The 23628-nt window shown below is 45.6% G+C and overlaps 1 pseudogene; it reads left to right on the forward strand.

The window, feature by feature from the left end:
- The window catches only part of LOC137537175 (uncharacterized), a 78938-nt pseudogene that overhangs the window by 37970 nt on the left and 17340 nt on the right, over positions 1–23628 (forward strand).

Below are 23628 nucleotides of genomic sequence, written 5' to 3' on the forward strand. Positions count from 1 at the left end.
AGATCTAGTTCATTTAATTGTGATAAGTAATGATAAAGTTATAGACGAATGAATGGAAGGAGCGCTGAAAGGTGAAAATTGCTCTGGTGTTCAAGGGGTAAAACCCCTCAGTGGTGAAGTGGTTAAAAAGTTTAGACCCTTAGGTAAATATTTTTTTATGAATTAACATTTTATGTGGGTATTTTTGTGAGGGTGGGATATAAACAGTAATTTTTTTTTGCAAATATGTGGGTTTTTTTACATTTAGATGTAGTTTTACTTTTTGGCCAAAAGATGACAACCTTGAGTTTGTTTACATGACGTCACTCTAAGCGCAACATGTACGCTTAGAGGGACATAGGAGGCAGAAAAAGCAAGGCTTCCAAGAGAAGCTGTCACTTTTTCTGCGGGGGAGAGGAATCAGTGATCGTGCACCATGGCCCGATTCATTGATTCCTGGCCTAACGAAACGCGGCCGGGAGCGAGCGTGCACGCACGTGATCAGCCGCGGGAGCGCACATGTCCTCCTTAGGGCAAAGTGGTTAATAGATGTGTGGAGATGGAAACATCTGAGTGAAACTAGATACACTTGCACTTCTACTGCACATAAAACTTTATCACAAATAGATCTCATTTATACAACAGAGGATATATTGCCAATGATTCAATAGGTGGACATACTCCCTAGTGCAGGGGTGACAAACTCAAACAAAGTGGGCCGAAATCACACACTGGCACCTAGTCGTGGGCCAACCTTACTGTCTACTGGCCACCTTCCTACCTCATAAAGTTCCCAGTTATCTAATGGCCCCCCTGCAACCCCTATACAGTTCTCTGGTGTCTAGATGAGGCTGCTACCCTCCCCTATACAGTTCCCTGGTGTTTAGTGCTTCCTCCCTACCTCCCTCTCATGTCTTTACTGGTGTTCTAGGGCTTCACCTCCAATACAGCTTTTCTGGTGGTCTAGAGTGGGCCAAACATAATGCAAAGTGGGGAAACCACTTGAGGGCCAGATTTGGCCCACGGGCCGGAGTTTGACATGTATGCCCTAGTGGTATATCAGATCACGCTCCTGTATGTCTCACATTAAACTTGGAAGGTGTCCTGAGGACTAGGTCATGGCGGTTATGCAGATTCTGGATCTCGGAGCCATTGGTAGATGCTGCTGTCACTAACAAGACTACACAAGTCTTCCAACTGACTAGAGGTACTAGACAGGGGTGTCCCCTTTCACCGAGTCTATTTGCCTTGGCCATCGAACCGCTAGCAATCATGATGAGACACTCTAATAGCATTGTGGGATTGAATTTGGGTAGATTAGACGAAAAAATCTCACTCTATGCAGATGACGTCCTCCTATATCTAGCAGATCCGGGTCCCTCTCTTACTGCAGCTCTGGAAACTGTAGATTATTGTGGCCGATAGTCAGGATTGAAAATAAATAAAACACAATCTATTCTCCTCCCACTGGATGATAACTTCCCATGCAATGATAACCCTGGCCTAATGTTACAGTGCTCAAACAAATTCACATATTTAGGCCTGGTGATACAGAAGGACCTTCAAATGTTTCTAGCCAATAACTTTATTCCCATCATAAAAAGGTAAAAGATAAATGTAGTGCCTAGCAGGAACTGCCCTTAACCTTGGTAGGGAGAGTTAATGCAATAAAAATGATGTTACTACCTAAAGTTACGTATGTTTTCCGTAATTCACCAGTCTGGATACCTAAAAAATACTTTACAGAAATAAATAAAACCCTGATTCCCCTTTATCTGGTCCAATAAACTCCCACGCTTATCGCTAAAAACCTTGGAATTACCGGTAGCAGAGGGGGCTTATCTATGCCTAATTTATTCTATTGTTTTCTGGTGTCAATACTAGTTACCATCAGATGGCGGTTTTCTCATGATGAAAACAACCCAGCTGTGGTGGTTGAAGCAGCCATTATGGGCTCGTACGAAGCTCTTTTAACCACTTCAGCCTACAGTGTTGTTCACCTTATGCATCCGAGCAACTCTGACCTCCCATTCACTCCCCAATAACTTTATAACTACTTATCACAATTAATCTATGTCTTGTTTTTTCCGCCACTAGTTAGGCTTTCTTTGGGTGGTACGCTTTGCTAAGAATTATTTTTTCTAAATCCATTTTAACAGGAAGATTAAGAAAGAAATGGAAATGGCCACAGTTTTTGCATCCATCACTATTTACAAGCTTATGATTTAAAAAAATATAATAATATACCCTCTTTACATACATATTTAAAAAGTTCAGACCCTTAGGTAACTATTTATGTTGTTGTTTTTTTTTTTTTTTTTTTTTTTTTTATGTATTTGGGTAATTTTTGGTGTGGGAGGTAAACAGCTAATTTTAAATGTAATATAATGTAGGGGGCAGCACGGTGGCGTAGTGGTTAGCGCTCTTGCCTTGCAGCACTGGGTCCCCGGTTCAAATCCCAGCCAGGGCACTATCTGCAAGGGGTTTGTATGGTCTCCCCGTTTCTGCATGGGTTTCCTCCGGACACTCCGGTTTCCTCCCACATCCCAAAACATACAGATAAGTTAATTGGCTTCCCCCTAAAATTGGCCCTAGACTACAATAAATACACTACACGATACATACATAGACATACGACTATGGTAGGGATTAGATTGTGCGCTCCTCTGAGGTACAGTTAGTGACAAGACTATATTCTCTGTACAGCATTGCGTAAGATGTCGGCGCTATATAAATACTAAATAATAATGATAATAATAATAATTATTATTATTTAATAAAAAATGTATGTGGGTGTAGTTTACGATCTGGCCACAAGATGGCCACAGTCAAAAAGTCCTGGAGGGGAACGATCACGCTTCCAGGAAGTAGAAAGAGGACGGGAAACTTTTTTTTTTTGCAGAAAGACCGTCGTCTCTGATGAGAGACCGTCAGTTTTTCTGCGGGGGAATTAGATCTGTGAATGGGAACCATATTCCCATTCACTGATCGGGATGCTAACGGCAGGTGGCGCCTCAGGCAGCAAGAGCTGCACAGTCTATCTGGACGGATATATCCGTCCAGATAGACTTAAGTGGTAAAATTTACCCTTTAAGCAGTGTTCCCTAACCCTGTCCTCAAGGCCCACCAACAGTGCATGTTTTGTGGAAATCCACAGAGGTAGCTAATCAGCTCTGCTGAGACACTAATTAGCTCACCTGTGTATGTTTGTGGTTTTCTGCAAAACCTGTACTGTTGGTGGGCCCTGAGGACAGGGTTGGGGAACTCTGCAAGTTTAGAGGCTTTAATTCTTCCCCAGACATTACAGCTATTATGAAAACCACGATCCATGCCTGGCAATATCTCCATAGCATATTTGCTATGCCACACAGATGGTCCCCATATACACCATTGTGGGGAAACCCCAATATTTCCCAGTTTTCTACTATTCCTGATCCAGCAATTTGGGCCGGGTATGAAATGAAAATCCTGAAAGATGTAGCCCCGAATGGGACTATGCTGGCTTTCTCGGAACTGCAACAGCTATATGGTCTTCCTAATCACATGTGTTTTAGATTCCTACAACTCTCACATGCATTTACAGCCCAATTTGGTAAAGAAAGACTGCGGTTGGAGTCCGACCCACTCTAATCTCTCCTTATAGTAGAGCGACTGGCTGAGCCATTATCAGCCATTTACACTGAACTCCTCCTTCAAATGGGTCATAATACTAACACAATGTATAGACAATGGGTATACGACTTAGGAGAAATAGAGGAAGAGGAATGGGAGGAGGTGGTGGGCAGGGGAGCTGGGGTCCTGATCTCATCCAGGGACAGATTGAGTCGCAGGGTACTTACACAGGGTATATTTTACTCCTTGCAGACTACACAAAATTGATCATTCCCACTCTAACTTATGTACCAGATGCGGGGCAGCAGAGGGAAACTTTCTTCATATGTTCTGGACATGTCCGGCATTAGCAAGATATTGGTACCAAATTGAAAAGACTATAGAAAAAGTATTAGATTCGCTAGGTCTGAACGATAAATCATTGGGAGATCAAAATCGTGATCACGGAAACGGCGATTCCATGATTGTCATAATGGCAATTTCATCCCCCTCTGCAGGCAGTCCCCTCTCCCGCTGTGCACAGCTTGCCGCTCTGTGCAGTGGCGGCTCAGCGGGTGTTAAACGCAGTGGCTCAGCGGGTCCCTTGTGGTGATGGAGGTGGCTCACTCTCTCCCCAACTTCAGTGTATACTGACTGCAGCCTATCAGATAAGCAGGCAGCTAGCTCCACCCACAGGCTCTCTCTCTTGCGGCAGCTCACTCCTCCCAGCGCCTCCCTGTCATTGGCTGGACAGACGCCAGAGTCCACCCACAGGCTCTCAGTCTCGCGTAGCTCACTCCTCCCGAGTCCACATCACTAGCTGGGTGGGCAGAGCCTGCCCTGTCTAACAATTGTAGTATCATGGGTGGCAGACTCCGCCCATTAGCTTGTCAATTAACGTTTTTTACACTGCCTGTAAAAAATCGTGAATCGAATTGAAATCGCAATTTCTGACAGAAATCGTGTGATTCAATCTTTTCCTAAAATCTTTCAGGCCTAAGATGCGCCTTTCAAATTTGAACTTAAAGTGGTAAGATTAGGTATATTTGCGAAAGGCAGTTATGGTAAGTATAAACAAGCAATGATATTTACGCTTTGCCATGTAGCTAGGAAAGTAATCTTATCTGATAGGAGCCAGCCTATCATACCCACCAAAGCAGAATGGATTAACGCAGTTAACAAAATCCTCCCACTATGTAAAATGACATATAAAGGTCGGAACTGTCCCAATAAATTTGACTGTATTTGGTCTGGATGGTGCGACAAGAATTGTAGGAATGTATTGACAGACATTTACAAATCTATACCAGGTGAGGTACTTTGTTACATGTTGCCTGAGGAAATCTTTTACAAAAAACTATACATAATCTCAGATTGCCGTGTACTAATACACTTACAGCAGCCATGCCTGCTCAATGAGTGTTTATAAGTTCTGACAGAATGATGTACTCTTCAATGAAAAGAGATCTATGCTCGATAAGCTCCAGTGGGGGGATGGGATCTATCAGAAGGTATCGAGAATAATCAATATTCACAGAGACTGTTGATATTGCACAAGTTGATAATTTCAGTTATATAACCAGTGACAATGGATGAATGAAGATTCTCTATTCGATATACGACAATAATCCATGAAGTATGATACATAGTGCTGAGACTGTGTGTAAGATGGATATATTCTGACGTGTATAACATGTAACAGTGATAATGATGCTTCCTTCTCTTCTTCTTTTTCTTCGCCCCTTCATGTGTCTCTTCACATGGGGGAGCTACTATCTTTCTTTCTCCTCTTTTTCTTCTAAGAATGTATTGGCTTACCATTGTGTTCTTGTTCTGGTATGTTGAAATGTTTTGTTATGTTGTATTTTGTATGCAAAAACCAAAAATACAATAAAAATGTACCTGTTACAAAAAAATTATATGCAAAGTTATGCAGCTGCTGCATTCGGTCCATTTCCAAACTGCAAAAACTGCATCAACTTGGAATTCTCAGCAGCTCTCTGACCCTCCCTAATGATAATTGCTCCTCCCCTCAGAATTCTCTAACAGGAAGTGATGATGTTTCTCTATTTGCAGGGCGGAGTCCCGGCATCAGGAACCTCTCAGAGACTCGTCTCTCGGTATCCACAGACTGTACAACGGATGATGATGTCACTGGACAAGAATCTCCTGCAGATATCTTGGTGACCCCAAATATCCCCCCAGACTCCCCTTACCTGTCTAACCCTGAGGGGCCTCATACCCAGCACAGCTCTCCCCCTGTTGGAGGGTCTCATTCCTGTTCCACATGTGGGAAATGTTTTGTTTGTAAATCACATCTTGTCATACATGACAGATCACACACTGGTGAGAAGCCCTATTCATGTGCTGAGTGTGGGAAATGTTTTCTAAAGAAATCTTATCTTGTCATACATGAGAGATCTCACACTGGTGAAAAACCTTATTCATGTGCTGAGTGTGGGAAATGTTTTGGGCAGAAATCAATCCTTGTAAAACATGAGCGATCTCACACTGGTGAAAAGCCATATTCATGTGCCGAGTGTGGGAAATGTTTTGCACTGAAATCAAGACTCGTCTTACATGAAAGATCCCACACTGGTGAAAAGCCCTATTCATGTGCTGAATGTGGGAAATGTTTTGGGTATAAATCGAGCCTTGTTTTACATGAAAAATCTCACACTGGTGAGAAGCCCTATTCTTGTGCTGAGTGTGGGAAATGTTTTGGCCATAAATCAGTCCTTGTAAAACATGAGCGATCTCACACTGGTGAAAAGCCTTATGCATGTGCTGAGTGTGGGAAATGTTTTGCAGTGAAATCAAGCCTCATCTTACATGAAAGATCCCACACTGGTGAAAAACTCTATTCATGTGCTGAATGTGGGAAATGTTTTGGGTATAAATCAAACCTTATTTTACATGAAAAATCTCATACTGGTGAGAAGCCCTATTTTTGTGCTGAGTGTGGGAAATGTTTTGTGCATAAATCAGACCTTGTAAAACATAAGCGATCCCACACTGGTGAAAAACCTTATACATGTGCTGAGTGTGGGAAATGTTTTTCTCAAAAATCAAGCCTTATCACTCATGAAAGATCCCACACTGGTGAAAAACCTTATGCATGTGTTGCATGTGGAGAATGTTTTTCACGGAAATCTTATCTTCTATTTCATAAAAGATCCCACACTGGTGAAGAGCCCTATACATGTGCTGAGTGTGGGAAATGTTTTAGGTATAAATCAATTCTTGATGCACATGTAAGATCTCATACTGGTGAGAAGCCCTATTCTTGTGCTGAGTGTGGGAAAGGTTTTGGGCATAAATCAAATCTTACCTCACATGAAAGATCTCATACTGGTGAAAAGCCTTATACATGTGCTGAGTGTGGGAAATGTTTTCGGCATAAATCACAGCTTGTTAGTCATGAAAGATCTCACACAGGTGGAAAGCCCTATGCGTGTGCTGAGTGAGGGAAATGCTTTCGGCATAAATCAAACCTTGTCACACATGAGAGATCTCACACTGCGAAAAGTACTATTATCAGGTGCTGAGTGTGGGAAATGTCTTGGCCAAATGTGTTCTGATAAACTTTGTCTATTTTTTTTTTTTTTTGCACAAAGGAGCATAATTGCACAGTATACACAGAGGCTTCTTACAGGATATTCAGTGTATTGGTTTGTAATAAATATGGGCACATATAGTGCTAAGCCTAGTTAGAACTTACCTGTGATCACTTTTTATATTTCTGATTGGAAGGGTTAATAAACCAGGGTTAATATCGATGCAAATGAGGCAGGTTCTGCAGTTACATGCAGCCACGGCTCTACTGAAGAGTAAATAAAAGCCAAACCACTTTTTATATGGCTTATCAAACACTCCTGATAACAAGAGTGCTGAAAAGTGAATTATTTGTTTTTGTTGGGAGCTGACTGAGCCAGAGTTTATGTCTCACTGATATGGCTGCTTTGTACAATTCAGAGTCAGAAATTAACACCCTTAAATTAAAAACAAGAATGTGAGACTCCAAGAAAGCTCTGTATACAATTGTTATGTTGGGATGTTTCGATGCTGTGACTGCTTAATGTGTCCTTATATGGAAAAAGGTGATACCTTTCCCAATTATGATGGCTCGGTTGTATATAGGATTAATGACTACATGGATTGTGCCATGGATAAATTAATCTATCAATTAAGATGTAGTTGTGATATGATATATATTGGAAAAACATTTAGGCCTTGAAGAGATAGGATACAAGAACACGTGAATAATATAAAATCAGGATATGAAAAAAGCCCAGTTGCTATGCATTTTAAGATGTTCCATAACTCTAATCCCAGATTTCTAAAAGCAAAAGGAATCTATAATTTGAATATTAGCCCTAGACGGGGAGACTTTGATCAAAAGCTTTTGAAAAAAGAGTCTTTTTGGATTTATAGATGTAATTCTATGCAGCCATATGGGTTAAATTGCGACATGAACTTGAAAGTTTTTCTATAAAAGTGATCTTCCCTGCAGTCTCAAGAATGGACACTAGATGGCGTTGCGGATATTTGGGTCGCAACAATGATACGCATGGTATCTGATGCGTACGGGGGCGGTGCTATAAGAGATGCATGACTCCTATTACGCGCGCACACGTCTGAAGAAGCCTATTGGCGAAACACGTCACGTGGGTGGTGACGTCATCCCGCCGGCTTTCGGCTGCATCCATCCACCCTCTCTGCCTCTGCCCCTCTTCCCTTGTTGCCTCGCTGTGGAGTGAATACGAGACCGTTCCTCCAGCTTGTCTTGCCCGAATGAATGAAAGATGATGCGGACAGATCCCTGCTAACAAGTCAGGGCACGTGAGTACCGGCCCTTTGCTGAACCTGGTATAACTGGAAGCTGACGGTGATAATCAATTGATGTAAGTTGGCTGGCAAAGTTCGGTTGCTGGATGTCACTAGTGCTTTACTCCGTGGGATGCTTGGCATATATAGGGTTGTGTAAGCATGCGGCTACACGTAATGGGGGCGTAGTTGCTATATGGACAGTGTCTACAAGAGGCTGGAAAATAAGGGTGGATTGAAGATATGCTGTTAAATCTGGATGACGATTTATGACATGCTGCACAGGATTTAAAGGGGCCTGAAGACTATTACACAAAATACCGGTATTGAGGAATAGGTGCACCTATTAGTCTTTAGTATAGCTCCGTCTTCCTGTTGTTGGCTGAAGTCATAGATATGAGATTTTTAATTGATTTTATGGTGTAATCATTGTTGTTATTTAAGAGTATAATAGGCATTAATAAAATTGTAATACTTTGCTATACTCAGGCTCCCTATAGTTATTGGAATACAATTATGTACCTAATGTGAGCAGCAGATGTGGGGATATTAGCAGCTCCCATTTATCCAGAATGAACTGAGGAAAGGAGATTTCCCTCTCAGTATTTTTTTGCAGTCATAATAAAATATGTGAACCTTTTATTTTTGTGTGTATCATTGGCTGAGCTTCTACAGAGGGTTGAGACTGTGAATAAAGGCAATGAAAATGAAGTCAAAATAAGAAATGTAACCCTCTTTTCTAAATAAGAAAAAAACCTATATCCAGGCACATCGCCTCTAGTTAGGACATTAAATAAGTTATTAAGGAAAGGGAGGTGCTGAAGGGGGTGTGGCCAGAAAACAGCAAAAATTGATTTTTGCTCTTTTCTAATTAGATCCCTACTTGTGGCCCTATAGATGGTGTTTGTACCCCAGCTCTTATGGGTGCTGTTGCCGTGTAGCAGGAAGCTAGCTCAGCCAGAGGCATTGTGGGTATTTGTATTATTCTGTCAGCCTGGTGGGAAAGTATGGGGAGAATTAGCAGTGGAGGAGAGAGAATGGCTGCTGGTCACCAGAGATCTGGGCATGTGCAGAGAGATGCACCCCTCATTCATTACATTTCATGCTGAATATCCCCCCAGCCAGGCCTCCTACAATCCCCCTATGTGTAGGGTAGGGAGGGGACTCTCGTACCACTTCTGTGTAGCAATGCAGACCTCCAGCACCGCTTGTTCCCAGATATCACATATATACCAATCTAAGGGTCTGTAATTTGATATAGCAGCAGCTTGGGAGTCTCCTCCTTACCCTCAAAATGTGGAACTTTTGAAGTATAGGGGTGATGGGCAAACTCCAATGCCTCTGATTCTCAACAGAAGCGTATAGCCCAATACCACCTAGTACTTTGTATATTTATTTCTGATTATATTTTCAACATTATATATGTAATACTATATATGATTGCTCAGTAGTTTGGTTATTGATTTGATACTGACACCAAATAGATTGACAAATGTAATTCTACAACTGGCGGGGCCCTTATCAACAGTCACATCTGTCAAATATTTGTTTACTTCAAAAGTCTCAACACATATTACATCCCCTGCTATAGAAGTCATTATAATTTATTATAATCATTCTCACTTCTATAAAGCAATGTTTATCTAGCACTCACATTGCCAATCACTCACATATTTCCAAGGCTTAGGATATTCACTTTCTCCCTTTACTCGACCTTGCTGAGAATTTCTTAATTCTAAATGTTCTAACAATTTGGTATGTGATGCAAGTACGGTTTTTGTATACCAAATAATAAGGGCTTGTGCACACCTAGGGCATTGGGTGTTTTTTTTTTTTTTGTTTGTTTTTTTTAGCTCCGGCGATTTTTAAAAACGCCCTGATATCGCTAGTGCAACGATCCCTTATGGGACAGTTCATATCGGCGCGTTTCGTCCGCTTTCCACTCAGCAAAGCGCTGCATGTACCATTTACGAGGCAATTTTGCTACAATGGAAGGTTTAGGAACAGCGCAAAATGCTCACAAATTGCTTTATCCGGCGATTGTGGTCGCGCTTTTATGAATAAATACATTGTACTTCCGGGTGAAAGAGTTCACTTCCTGACTGAGGGCTGGAAGTGAAAAAACGCAATCGCTCTATAAAAGCGCTTTGTAGAAAATCGTAGCGCGCAGTGGAGTGCCGGGAGGGGAAAAACGTGCAAAAAATCGAAAATCTCAGGAGTCAGCGATTTTGATTTTGGATGTGAACAAAGCTTTACAGGATGCAAGAATATGTTTCCTGCTGCTGTAGTAACAAGAGTATGTTTCCTGCTGCTGTAGTAACAAGTGTTTTTTCCCCTATTTTTTTCATAGATTTTCTTGAATTATTTCAAAACTGTAGCTTAAAATATTAACAATTATATTCTTCCTTCTTTCTAATAATTACATGTAATCTCTGCTGCCTGTAATTCAATTCTTAAAGAGAACCCGAGGTGGGGTTCGGACAACGAAATCCGCATACAGAGGCTGGGTCTGCCTATACATCTCAGCCTCTGTTGCTATCCAGATGCCCCCTAAGCCCCCCCTGCGCTCTGCGAGACCCCATAAATCACAGCCGCGCTGCCGACATGCAGCGTTTCACATCGGGCTGTGTTTTCTTCTGTAATGCAATCTCGCCGCTCCCCTGCCTCCTGCCGCTCTCCCGCTGTTTGGAGGGAAGGGATGCGGGCGGAGATCGGAGCTATGCAGGAGGCGGGGGGGAACGCCGAGACTGACAGTACTAGGTAAACACAGCCCGCACAGCGCGGCTGTGATTTATGGGGTCTCGCAGAGCGCAGGGGGGGCTTAAGGGGAATCTGGATAGCAACAGAGGCTGGGATGTATAGGCAGACCCAGCCTTTGTATGCGGATTTCATTGTCAGAACCCCACCTCGGGTTCTGTTTAAGATATACTTAACAATAGACCTTAGTTGCTAAATATTTCCGGTTTTTACCCATTTTATGAAAATGTATTAATTTGTATCATACATATTGTAAAGAGAAACTGTTAACTTTGTTTGAACTTATTGCATTTATGTACTTGTCTATGTAATATAACTCCTCCATACAACCTTCATGAATGAACTCCAGGGAAAAAAAAAACTTTGAATCACTTCCTAACTGGACCTTATTTACGATGAATCTGAACTCTTGCACAAGACTTAAAGAAAACATAGAAAAATGCACCCTGTATGTATTTAGAGAGTTTAGCCTGTCTAATTCCACCTGATTTGTGTCTAATCACAAGTTGTAATTTGATCTCTCCCCGTGTCACCTGACTGCCATTTTCAGGTAAGGCAGATGAGCTCATTTGAAAGCACAGGATGGTAACAATATGTCTGCTTCCATGAAAGCAGGAAGTAGAAACAGCGCAGATTTATGTTCGGATTTGTAACAGCTGTAACAAAGAAATGTTTTCCTTTCAAGGGTAATATGCTGTTGCATGTATTTTAGAGCAGAGAGGAAGTTCTGAGTTCAGGTCCGCTTTACCAGCAAACCTTCTTTGTTCCTTATGTGTAATTATATCACTGTGTAAGTTAACTCTTTCATTTCTTACAATAAACAAACCTTTAAATATGATGACAAAACTGACAGTCTCTTCTTAAATAAGCAAACCAATAGCCTTGGGCTGAAAATGTAAACGTGATGATAAATCTGACCTTTCAATGTCATTACTTTTTCATCCATAGTAAAATTATTATAAATATTAGCTGAAATAATAACAATGCACATCACTGATTGGAATTCCTGACATTGTTACAGGTATTGAAATGTGCTCCCTTCCAGCTATTGATATAATTGTGGTTTTAAAGAGACTCTGAAGCGAGAATAAATCTCGCTTCAGAGCTCATATTCAGCAGGGGCATGTGTGCCCCTGCTAAAACGCCGCTATCCCACGGCTAAGCGGGGGTCCGTTCACCCCCAAATCCCCCCTAGCAAAATCCACAACCAACTTGGTCGTGGATCTTGCTCCTCCTAGAGGCAGGGCTAACGGCCGCAGCCCTGCCTCCATCGCCGCCTCTCCCCGCCCCTCTCAGTGAAGGAAGACTGAGAGGGGCGGGGGAGAGGCAGAGATACGCGTCTGATAGATACGCATGGGGCAGGGCTGCGGTGGTTAGCCCTGCCTCAATGCGGAAGCGCTCCCCCGCTGCACGGAGGGGATTTGGGGGATCAGGGACCCCCGTTAAGCCGCGGGATAGCGGCGTTTTAGCAGGGGCAAACATGCCCCTGCTATCTATGAGGTCTGAAGCGAGATTTATTCTCGCTTCAGACTCTCTTTAATACAGTCATCTTGATGGTATTCATATCATTTATTTGCCCTCAGATCAGTATGATTTAATGTATGATTTCCAAAAAGGATGTCCCGCTACACCAGTTGGCAGGGTAAAAAACCCCAAGTCTTCATTTAGAACATCAATTGGCACACAGGAAAAAGCTCACACGTGTCGGAGCTCTGCTTGGCTCCTTAACCTTAGCTATGATTAATCAAGCTATGTATATTAAGGAGCCAAGCAGAGCTCTGACACGTGTGAGCTGTTTCCTGTGAGTTAATTGATGTTCTAAATAAAGACCTGGAGTTTTTTACCTGCCAACTGGTGTAGCGGGACATCCTTTTTGGAAATCTGGCTTTGAGATGTTTTGGATCCCTGGCTCTCAGCTGGATTTGCAGTGGTGGTTGCAGCGGCTCTACCTCCTACCGATGATTTATTGTATACCTGTATTTTTTAAATATGTTATTATCATGCTAGGTATGAGACGTATATACTGAGGCTCAGATAACTCGTAGTCAAAAACGTAAGCTAGGGTCATACACGTGAGATCAGATGGCTGCCATACAATAGGCTGAGACAAAGGCTAGGTCGTTAATCGGCTGGGGTCATACACAATTGGTCAGATAATTGAGGCACAATGGGTTGAGACAGAATCGAGGTCAAGGAGTAGCAAAAGTCATACACAATATATCAGGAAAATAACAAACACTTGTCTAAAGGATAGATATATATCGCAAACACTGCATATATATCAGAGCAACTAGACCAATAAACATGCAAATTAATTAGAGTGTCAGAATGCCCAGCACCAGTATACTGATTGCTATCACGGGCAGTGAGTGAAAGTGAGCCAGTTTATTTCCTGCAAACCCCGCCCAGGACCAGCCCAACCCAGAACAACCAATAGGAGTGTCAGCTGACAGCATGTAGTGCTGTCAGTTCTCCTTTACTACCAGCACAGGCCACACCCACCAGCTCTACAAGCACCAGGCCACACCCACCTCCTCCTCTACTACCAGCACCAGGCCACACACCTCCTCCTCCTCTAATACCATCTCTACCAGCACCAGGCCACACCCACCACCTCCTCCACTACTGCCAGCACAAGGCCACACCCACCACCTCCTTTACTACCACCACCAGGCCACACCCACCACCTCCTGTACTACCAGCACCAGGCCACACCCATTACCTCCTCTACTACTAGCTCTTCCAGCAGCACGCTACACCCACCACCTCCTCCTCTTCTACCAGCACCAAGCCACACCCACCACCTCCTTCTCTACTACCAGCTCTATCAGCACCAGATCACACCTACCAAACCCAGCTCTACTAGCACCAGGCCACACCCAACACCTCCTGTACTACCAGTTTTACCAGCACTAGGCCACAGCCACCACCTCCTCCTCTACAACCAGCTCTACCAGCACCAAACCACACCCACCAACCCCTCCTCTGCTACCAGCCCCAGGCCACACCCACCACCACCACCTCCTCTACTACAAGCTCTACCAGCACCAGGCCACACCCACCACCTCCTTCTCTACTACCAGCTCTACCAGCACCAGAGCACAACCAACCCGTCCTCTACTACCAGCTCTACCAGCACCAGGCCACACCCACCACCTCCTCTACTACCACTACCAGCACCAGGCCACACCCACCACCTCCTCATCTACTACCAGCTCTACCAGCACCAGGCTACACCCACCACCTCCTCTACTACCACTACCAGCACCAGGCCAAACCCATTACTTCCTCCTCTAATACCAGCTCTACCAGCACCAGGCCACACCAACCTCCTCCTCCTCTACTACCAGCACCAGGCCACACCAACCTCCTCCTCTTCTGCTTTCTGCTCTACCAGCACTAGGCCACATCTGCCACCTTCTTTTTTTAGTACCAACACCATGCCACACCCACCACCTCCTCCACTACTACTATCTTAACCAGCACCAGGCCACACCCACCACCTCCTCCTCTACTACCACTTTACCAGAACCAGGCCACACCCATTACCTCCTGCTCTACTACCAGCTCTATCAGCACCAGGCCACACCACCACCTCCACCTACCAGCACAAGACCGCACCCACCATCTTCTCCTCTACTACTAGCTCTATCAGCACCAGGCAACACCCACCATCTCCTTCTCTACTACCAGCTCTACCAGCACCAGAGCACAACCACCCCATCCTCTACTACCAGCTCCACCAGCAACAGGCCACACCCATCACATTCTCCTCTACTACCCGCTCCACCAGCACCAGGCCACACCCAACACCTCCTGTACTACCATCGCTAGCAGCACCAGGCCACACCCACTACCTCCTCCTCTACTATCAGCTCTATCAACACCACATCACACCCACCAACCCCTCCTCTACTACCAGCTTTGCCAGCACCAGGCCACACCCACAAACTCCTCCTCTACTACCAGCTCTACCAGCACCAGATCACAACCCCTCAGCTACTACCAGCTCTACTACCACCAGGCCACACCCACCACCTCCTCCTCTACTACTTGCACTAGGCCACACCCACTACAACCTTCTCCTCTACTACCAGCACCAGGCCACAACCACCATCTCCTACTCTACTACCAACTCTACCAGCACCAGACCACACCCACCACCTTATCCTTTACTACCAGCACCAGGCCACAACCACCCCCTCCTCTACTACCAGCAGCAGGCCACACACCTCCTCTAATACCAGCTCTACCAGCACCAGGCCACACCCACCACCTCCTCCACTATTACTAGCTCTACCAGCACAAGACCACACCCACCACCTCCTCCTCTACTACCAACACAAGGCCACACCCACCACCTTCTCCTTTACTACCAGCACCAGGCCACACCCACCACCTGTACTACCAGCACCAGGCCACACCCATTACCTCCTCTACTACTAGCTCTTCCAGCAGCACGCCACACCCAACACCTCCTCCTCTTCTACCAGCACCAAGCCACACCCACCACCTCCTCCTCTACTACTAGTATCAGGCCACACCTAACACCCCCTCCTCTACTACCAGCTCTACCAGCACCAGGCCACACCCACCACCCCTCCTCTACTTCCAGCTCTACCAACACCAGGCCACACGCACCACCTCCTCCTCCTTCTACCAGCACCAGGCCACACCCACCATCTCCTTCTTCTCTTCTACCAGCTGTACCAGCACTAGATCACACCCACCAACCTTCTACCTCCAGCACCAGGCCACACCCACCACCTCCTCTACTACCACTACCAGCACCAGGCCACACCCACCACCTCCTCATCTACTACCAGCTCTACCAGCACCAGGCTACACCCACCACCTCCTCCTCTACTACCACTACCAGCACCAGGCCAAACCCATTACTTCCTCCTCTAATACCAGCTCTACCAGCACCAGGCCACACCAACCTCCTCCTCCTCTACTACCAGCACCAGGCCACACCAACCTCCTCCTCTTCTGCTTTCTGCTCTACCAGCACTAGGCCACATCTGCCACCTACTTTTTTTAGTACCAACACCATGCCACACCCACCACCTCCTCCACTACTACTATCTTAACCAGCACCAGGCCACACCCACCACCTCCTCCTCTACTACCACTTTACCAGCACCAGGCCACACCCATTACCTCCTGCTCTACTACCAGCTCTATCAGCACCAGGCCACACCACCACCTCCACCTACCAGCACAAGACCGCACCCACCATCTTCTCCTCTACTACTAGCTCTATCAGCACCAGGCAACACCCACCATCTCCTTCTCTACTACCGGCTCTACCAGCACCAGAGCACAACCACCCCATCCTCTACTACCAGCTCCACCAGCAACAGGCCACACCCATCACATTCTCCTCTACTACCCGCTCCACCAGCACCAGGCCACACCCAACACCTCCTGTACTACCATCGCTAGCAGCACCAGGCCACACCCACTACCTCCTCCTCTACTATCAGCTCTATCAACACCACATCACACCCACCAACCCCTCCTCTACTACCAGCTTTGCCAGCACCAGGCCACACCCACAAACTCCTCCTCTACTACCAGCTCTACCAGCACCAGATCACAACCCCTCAGCTACTACCAGCTCTACTACCACCAGGCCACACCCACCACCTCCTCCTCTACTACTTGCACTAGGCCACACCCACTACAACCTTCTCCTCTACTACCAGCACCAGGCCACAACCACCATCTCCTACTCTACTACCAACTCTACCAGCACCAGACCACACCCACCACCTTATCCTTTACTACCAGCACCAGGCCACAACCACCCCCTCCTCTACTACCAGCAGCAGGCCACACACCTCCTCTAATACCAGCTCTACCAGCACCAGGCCACACCCACCACCTCCTCCACTATTACTAGCTCTACCAGCACAAGACCACACCCACCACCTCCTCCTCTACTACCAACACAAGGCCACACCCACCACCTTCTCCTTTACTACCAGCACCAGGCCACACCCACCACCTGTACTACCAGCACCAGGCCACACCCATTACCTCCTCTACTACTAGCTCTTCCAGCAGCACGCCACACCCAACACCTCCTCCTCTTCTACCAGCACCAAGCCACACCCACCACCTCCTCCTCTACTACTAGTATCAGGCCACACCTAACACCCCCTCCTCTACTACCAGCTCTACCAGCACCAGGCCACACCCACCACCCCCTCCTCTACTTCCAGCTCTACCAACACCAGGCCACACGCACCACCTCCTCCTCTTCTACCAGCACCAGGCCACACCCACCATCTCCTTCTTCTCTTCTACCAGCTGTACCAGCACTAGATCACACCCACCAACCTTCTACCTCCAGCACCAGGCCACACCCACCACCTCTTCCTCTACTACCAGCTCTACCACCACCAGGCCACACCTACCACCCCCTCTACTACCAGTACCAGAGCATACCCACCAACCCCTCCTTTTCTACCAGCACCAGGCCAAACCCACCACCTCCTCCTCTACTACCAGCTCTACTAATACCAGGCCACACCCTGTACCACCAGTTTTACCAGCACCAGGCCACACCCACCTCCTCCTCCTCTACTACCAGCACCAGGACACACCCACCACCTCCTCCTCTACTACCAGTACAAGGCCACACCTACCACCTCCTCCTCTACTACCAGCACAAGGCCACACCCACCACCTCCTCCTCTACTACCAGCACCAGGACACACCCACCACCTCCTCCTCTACTACTACCAGCACAAGGCCACACCCACCACCTCCTCCTCTACTACCAGCTCTACTAGCAACAGGCCATACATCTGCTATTGCCCCAGACAGGGATCTTATGGATGCCTGGATAAATCTACTGTGACCATCTGAGACACCTGAATCACTGGGCCATATCAACTGACAATGGCTTAAATGAATGGCACATGATTATCTGGGTTCCTCTGTTGTGGGCGGTGGTGATGGTGAGGCATGTCTGGGCAGTGGTGACCCCATACAGTTTTGGGGGAATGGGCTTGGCATCTGCCCACAATTGGCCCAGAATGCCATTCAAGATTTTTCTTGCTCGGCATCCAGTGATCTGTCTGCAGACCCTTCAGTGCTGCTGCTGGTGTGGTCACAGGCAATCCACCATGTCTGTCACCAGATAATGGCCATTACCTCACTTTGTTTTCAAAACTGAATGAGAGGTGGGTTAGTAACTACCAGCCTGCCACTAGTGATGTCACAGACTGATGCCAGAAATATGCCAATTCATGCTGCTTCAGTTACCCCAGACACTGGCTGCCACCACAATAATACAAAAGATCACAGCAAAGAAACCAACACAATAATGGCTTCCATGGAGAAACATGAATAGTAACAAAAAGAAGAAAACAAAGCTTCCATGTTCAGCTCACAGAATACTAATAACACCTCATAGGCAGCCTATTATATGTATTGAGGGAACATATTCCAAAACATAGAATCAATTAAAACTTTAAAATCACTTCTTTTCCAGTCCATCAACTAGCATTAAACAACCTCGCGCTCCCACCACCCAAGGGACAGATTCACCATTGACGTTGTGCCCCCTCAGTGGCAAATCTGTACCTTGGGTGGTGGGAGCATGATGATGTTTGGTGCCCAGAGACCACCACATTTTGGGGTGGTACCGGTTCATCGAGGACTTGTTCATCTTATACATATGTACATATATGCAACCTACCAGTGAGGTCAGGAGTACTGTTGTTAGGAACCTCCCTGTTGCGCACTGTTCTGCTTGGAGATCAAGCCGAGGCCTCTACTTCCGGGTCTCACCAGTCATTCCCTGTTGTTGATGCGCCTGCTGTGAATCGACACGCGCATATTGCTGGATGGCTGTTGTGCTCCTCTTGCCTGCATTACCTCCTTAGATGGCAGCAGAGATTGCATAACTGGCTGTGTCTTTGTTGTGTTGTGTCAGCGGACACTCTTGCAGCACTGTATGTGTTTGTCAGCTGATCTCTCCTGTCAGCTGACAGACAGGAATGTTTCTGGTCTGTGATTGGTTCTGAATGCATGTGGCCGGCCACTGATTGGATGCTTAGTATATTTAAACCTGCTGAGTGCGCTCTGTCATTGCCTGTGATAGTGTTAGCTGTGGCTAGTTGCTGGGTGCTCTCTGCTATTATCATTGATACTCTGGATTTGACCTCTGCCTGTTATCGACCATTCTTGCCTGCTGCCTGGACTGACCACTGCTTGCTTTTGACCTCCCTTGTCTGCCACCTGAATTGACCTTTGGATTGCCTAGTGACCTGACTGTGCCTTACCCCTCGTGCCTCATTTAATCTGATTGCCTGTGTATGACCTGGACTGTTACTGGACTTCCTTTCCATCTCCTGTTTGGCTTTGGGGAGTTATTTGTCTATGTTCATTTCTTATACTTTGCACCTACAAGGCCTGGGTGTAACCGAAGTCGTATAGATGTTATTCCTCACCTACCGTTCACTCTATGTGGCACGTCCCTGCTTGAAGAAGGTGAAGTTAGATTGGGGTATAGGAGCTGAGCTGTGGACAGATAAGATACCAAGCCTGACAACTATCAATATTCAAAATCAGAGACTAGATCAATTGTAAGACATCTGTAATTTTCATGTTGCAATGCCAATGTGGGAAACAATAGGTTGGGCAAACGAGAAATCAGTGAATGGCCTGCTTATAAAAACATGTATCAACAGTGAATCTAGCAGGAACAAGGAAAGACATTCACAACAATAGCAGCACATGCCTTTTTTGTACACATAAGAGTTCCTTGAAAGGTGGTTTTAACCGCATCAGGCAGGATATTGGAGGAGGAGACATTACCAGCAAATTACTAAAAGCTAAAGGGAAAGGGATCCATGGGGTACAAAGTAGGAGTCCATTGGGACTTAATGAGGAATACAGCTTTGAGTGCTTCCTTCCCAGATAAGCAGAGATTGCCTAAGATGGTTCTGATGTGATCTGGTGACAAATTTACATTTCCAGCATCATATTCTTAGCTTTATGTAACATTGTTCTTGTCTTCTCTTTCCTTCTGCTTGTTCATACTGATTTACAGATGCATGACTGGGATATACGTGTGCATGTGTATGCATTCATGTGTGTGTATGCTTGTGTATGTATACTTGTGTATGCATGTGTTTATAGCATTTTAATGGCAGCTCTCGTCTTCACTTTCCTTCTGCTTCTTCATACCTATTTACTGGGACTGGGATATACGTGCGCATTTGTATGTATGCATATGTATGTGTGTATGGCATCCAAATGGCAGCTCTCCGTCTCCAGTTTGGGGAATAATAATAATAGTTAAAACAACAATTATTGGCTCCTCCAATGAACTTCGCCTGACTGCTCCATGCATCACCCAATACCATGCATGCCTGCAAGACTTCTCAAGAACTGCCCCGACACTATGGAACTCCATACCTCCCACCAATAGGGTTTCACCCTCTTGCAACATATTCAAGAAGGCCCTCAAAACTCACCTTTTCACTCCCCCTTCCCCCTCATTGGAGCTCTAAACCCCGCAGCTGAACTCTGGTCCCCTACCTTTCGTGTCCCTACCTCTCCCTCTAGATTGTAAGCCTACGGGCAGAGTCATCCTCCTTATGTCTCCTACCTGATCACACACCTCCATTACTGTACACACATCCTATGGATCTCAATGAACTCTTAAGTGAACTGGACTTGCTTAATCTCCATGCTCCCATCCAGTGACTGTGGCTATCATTCTAAAGTTGTGCGATAAAAAAAATCTTGGAGGGAAAATTCCGCATTCGGTATTTTAGACTTGTGTTTGCTAATTCATAAACCTTTTCACAGCTGCGGTAGAAATGTGGTATTTTCCCAAACTGAGCTGTCGGTATGAGGAATGTAAGCTGTCAGAGTTAAAGCGGCTGGCTGATTTGTTACATTCCTGCACCGCAGAGACAGCAATAAAAGGGGCATCCCCAACCCAATTTCCCTTTCCCTCTCCTTGCCCTGAATCTGCTTTGTATCTGTCTATTAGTCTTTCTAAACAATATATTTAATTACTACAGCTTAGAACAACTTTACACATGCAGGCTTTCTAATGTGAAATTACATCTGAAACAGGTACCCAAGAGGTTAAAAACTCAGCATGGGGTATTCAGGCTTTTTACACAGTCCACCTCTCTTATCACACTGTTATCAGTGTTATCACCTACTCACAGCAGGCGGTATTCTCCATGTCAATACTGCCTGCTCTAATCTTTATGAATTGACATTTAATTACATTTTACAACATGTGCTGGAGGTGTTCCCCTCACAAGGCGGTAATTCATCTCCCTGCTTGGTAATTGTAGCTTTTCATGCGGAAACAGCTTTTATGAATAGACATTTTGCTAAGTGCTCGGGAAAGTCTGCTATTTTCAGCATTACTGCATGCAGTAATGCTTTATGAATGACAGCCTAAGTATTACCTTGCACTCATACTGTGCTACGTGATCTGGTTTGCTTGTATTCCTGTATTGTCCTATTGCTTTATGTCGACCCTAATTATTGTCTGTAACCTTAACTAATGTCCAGTGCTGTGTAATATTTTGGCGCTTTATAAATGCAATAAATAAATAAACAAACAGAAACTGCAGTTAGTTTAGTCAACACTAGATGGCGATCGTACACACAGGAAGTGATGTACCACAGCAGGAAGAGAAGTTGTAGAAAATGGAGAAAACACGCAGCTGGAAGAGGTAATTGTGTGATTGTTGTTATATATTATGCAAAGCAGAGGTCGGGGTGGACATACTTGGTATATATTGGGCAGTGCAGAGGTCGGAGTGGACATACTTGTTATATATTGGGCAGAGCAGAGGTCAGGGCGGACATACTTGTTATATATTGGGCAGAGCAGAAGTCAGGGTGGACATACTTGTTATATATTGGGCAGAGCAGAGGTCGGGGTGGACATACTTGTTATATATTGGGCAGAGCAGAGGTCGGGGCGGACATACTTGTTATATATTGTGCAGAGCAGAGGTCGGAGTGGACATACTTGTTATATATTGGGCAGAGGTCGGGGTGGACATACTTGTTATATATTGGGCAATGCAGAGGTCGGGGTGGACATACTTGTTATATATCGGGCAGAGCAGAGGTCGGGGTGGACATACTTGTATATTGGGCAGAGCAGAGGTCGGGGTGGACATACTTGTTATATATTGGGCAGAACAGAGGTCGGGGTGGACATACTTGTTATATATAGGGCAGAGCAGAGGTCGGGGTGGACATACTTGTTATATATCGGGCAGAGCAGAGGTCGGGGTGGACATACTTGTTATATATTGGGCAGAGCAGAGGTCGGGGTGGACATACTTGTTATATATTGGGCAGAACAGAGGTCGGGGTGGACATACTTGTTATATATTGGGCAGAGCAGAGGTCGGGGTGGACATACTTGTTATATATTGGGCAGAGCAGAGGTCGGGGTGGACATACTTGTTGTATATTGGGCAAAGCAGAGGTCTGGGTGCACATACTTGTTATATATCGGGCAGAGCAGAGGTCGGGGTGGACATACTTGTTGTATATTGGGCAGAGCAGAGGTCGGGGTGGACATACTTGTTATATATTGGGCAGAGCAGAGGTCGGGGTGGACATACTTGTTATATATTGAGCAGAGGTCGGGTGGACATACTTGTTATATATTGGGCAGGGCAGAGGTCGGGGTGGACATACTTGTTATATATTGGGCAGAGCAGAGGTCGGGGTGGACATACTTGTTATATATTGGGCAGAGCAGAGGTCGGGGTGGACATACTTGTTATATATTGGGCAGAGCAGAGGTCGGGGTGGACATACTTGTTATATATTGGGCAGAGCAGAGGTCGGGGTGGACATACTTGTTATATATTGGGCAGAGCAGAGGTCGGGGTGGACATACTTGTTATATATTGGGCAGTGCAGAGGTCGGGGTGGACATACTTGTTATATATTGTGTAGAGCAGAGGTCCGGGTGGACATACTTGTTATATGTTGGGCAGAGCAGAGGTCGAGGTGACATACTTGTTATATATTGGGCAGAGGTCGGGGTGGACATACTTGTTATATATTGAGCAGAGGTCGGGGTGGACATACTTGTTATATATTGGGCAGAGCAGAGGTCGGGGTGGACATACTTGTTATATATTGGGCAGAGCAGAGGTCGGGGTGGACATACTTGTTATATATTGGGCAGAGCAGAGGTCGGGGTGGACATACTTGTTATATATTGGGCAGAGCAGAGGTCGGGGTGGACATACTTGTTATATATTGGGCAGAGCAGAGGTTGGGTGGACATACTTGTTATATATTGCGCAGAGCAGAGGTCGGGGTGGACATACTTGTTATATATTGAGCATAGCAGAGGTCGGGGTGGACATACTTGTTATATATTGAGCAGAGCAGAGGTCGGGGTGGACATACTTGTTATATATTGGGCAGAGCAGAGGTCGGGGTGGGCAT

This window comes from Hyperolius riggenbachi, chromosome 10 (genome assembly GCF_040937935.1).
Source record: "Hyperolius riggenbachi isolate aHypRig1 chromosome 10, aHypRig1.pri, whole genome shotgun sequence".
Lineage (NCBI taxonomy): Eukaryota > Metazoa > Chordata > Amphibia > Anura > Hyperoliidae > Hyperolius > Hyperolius riggenbachi.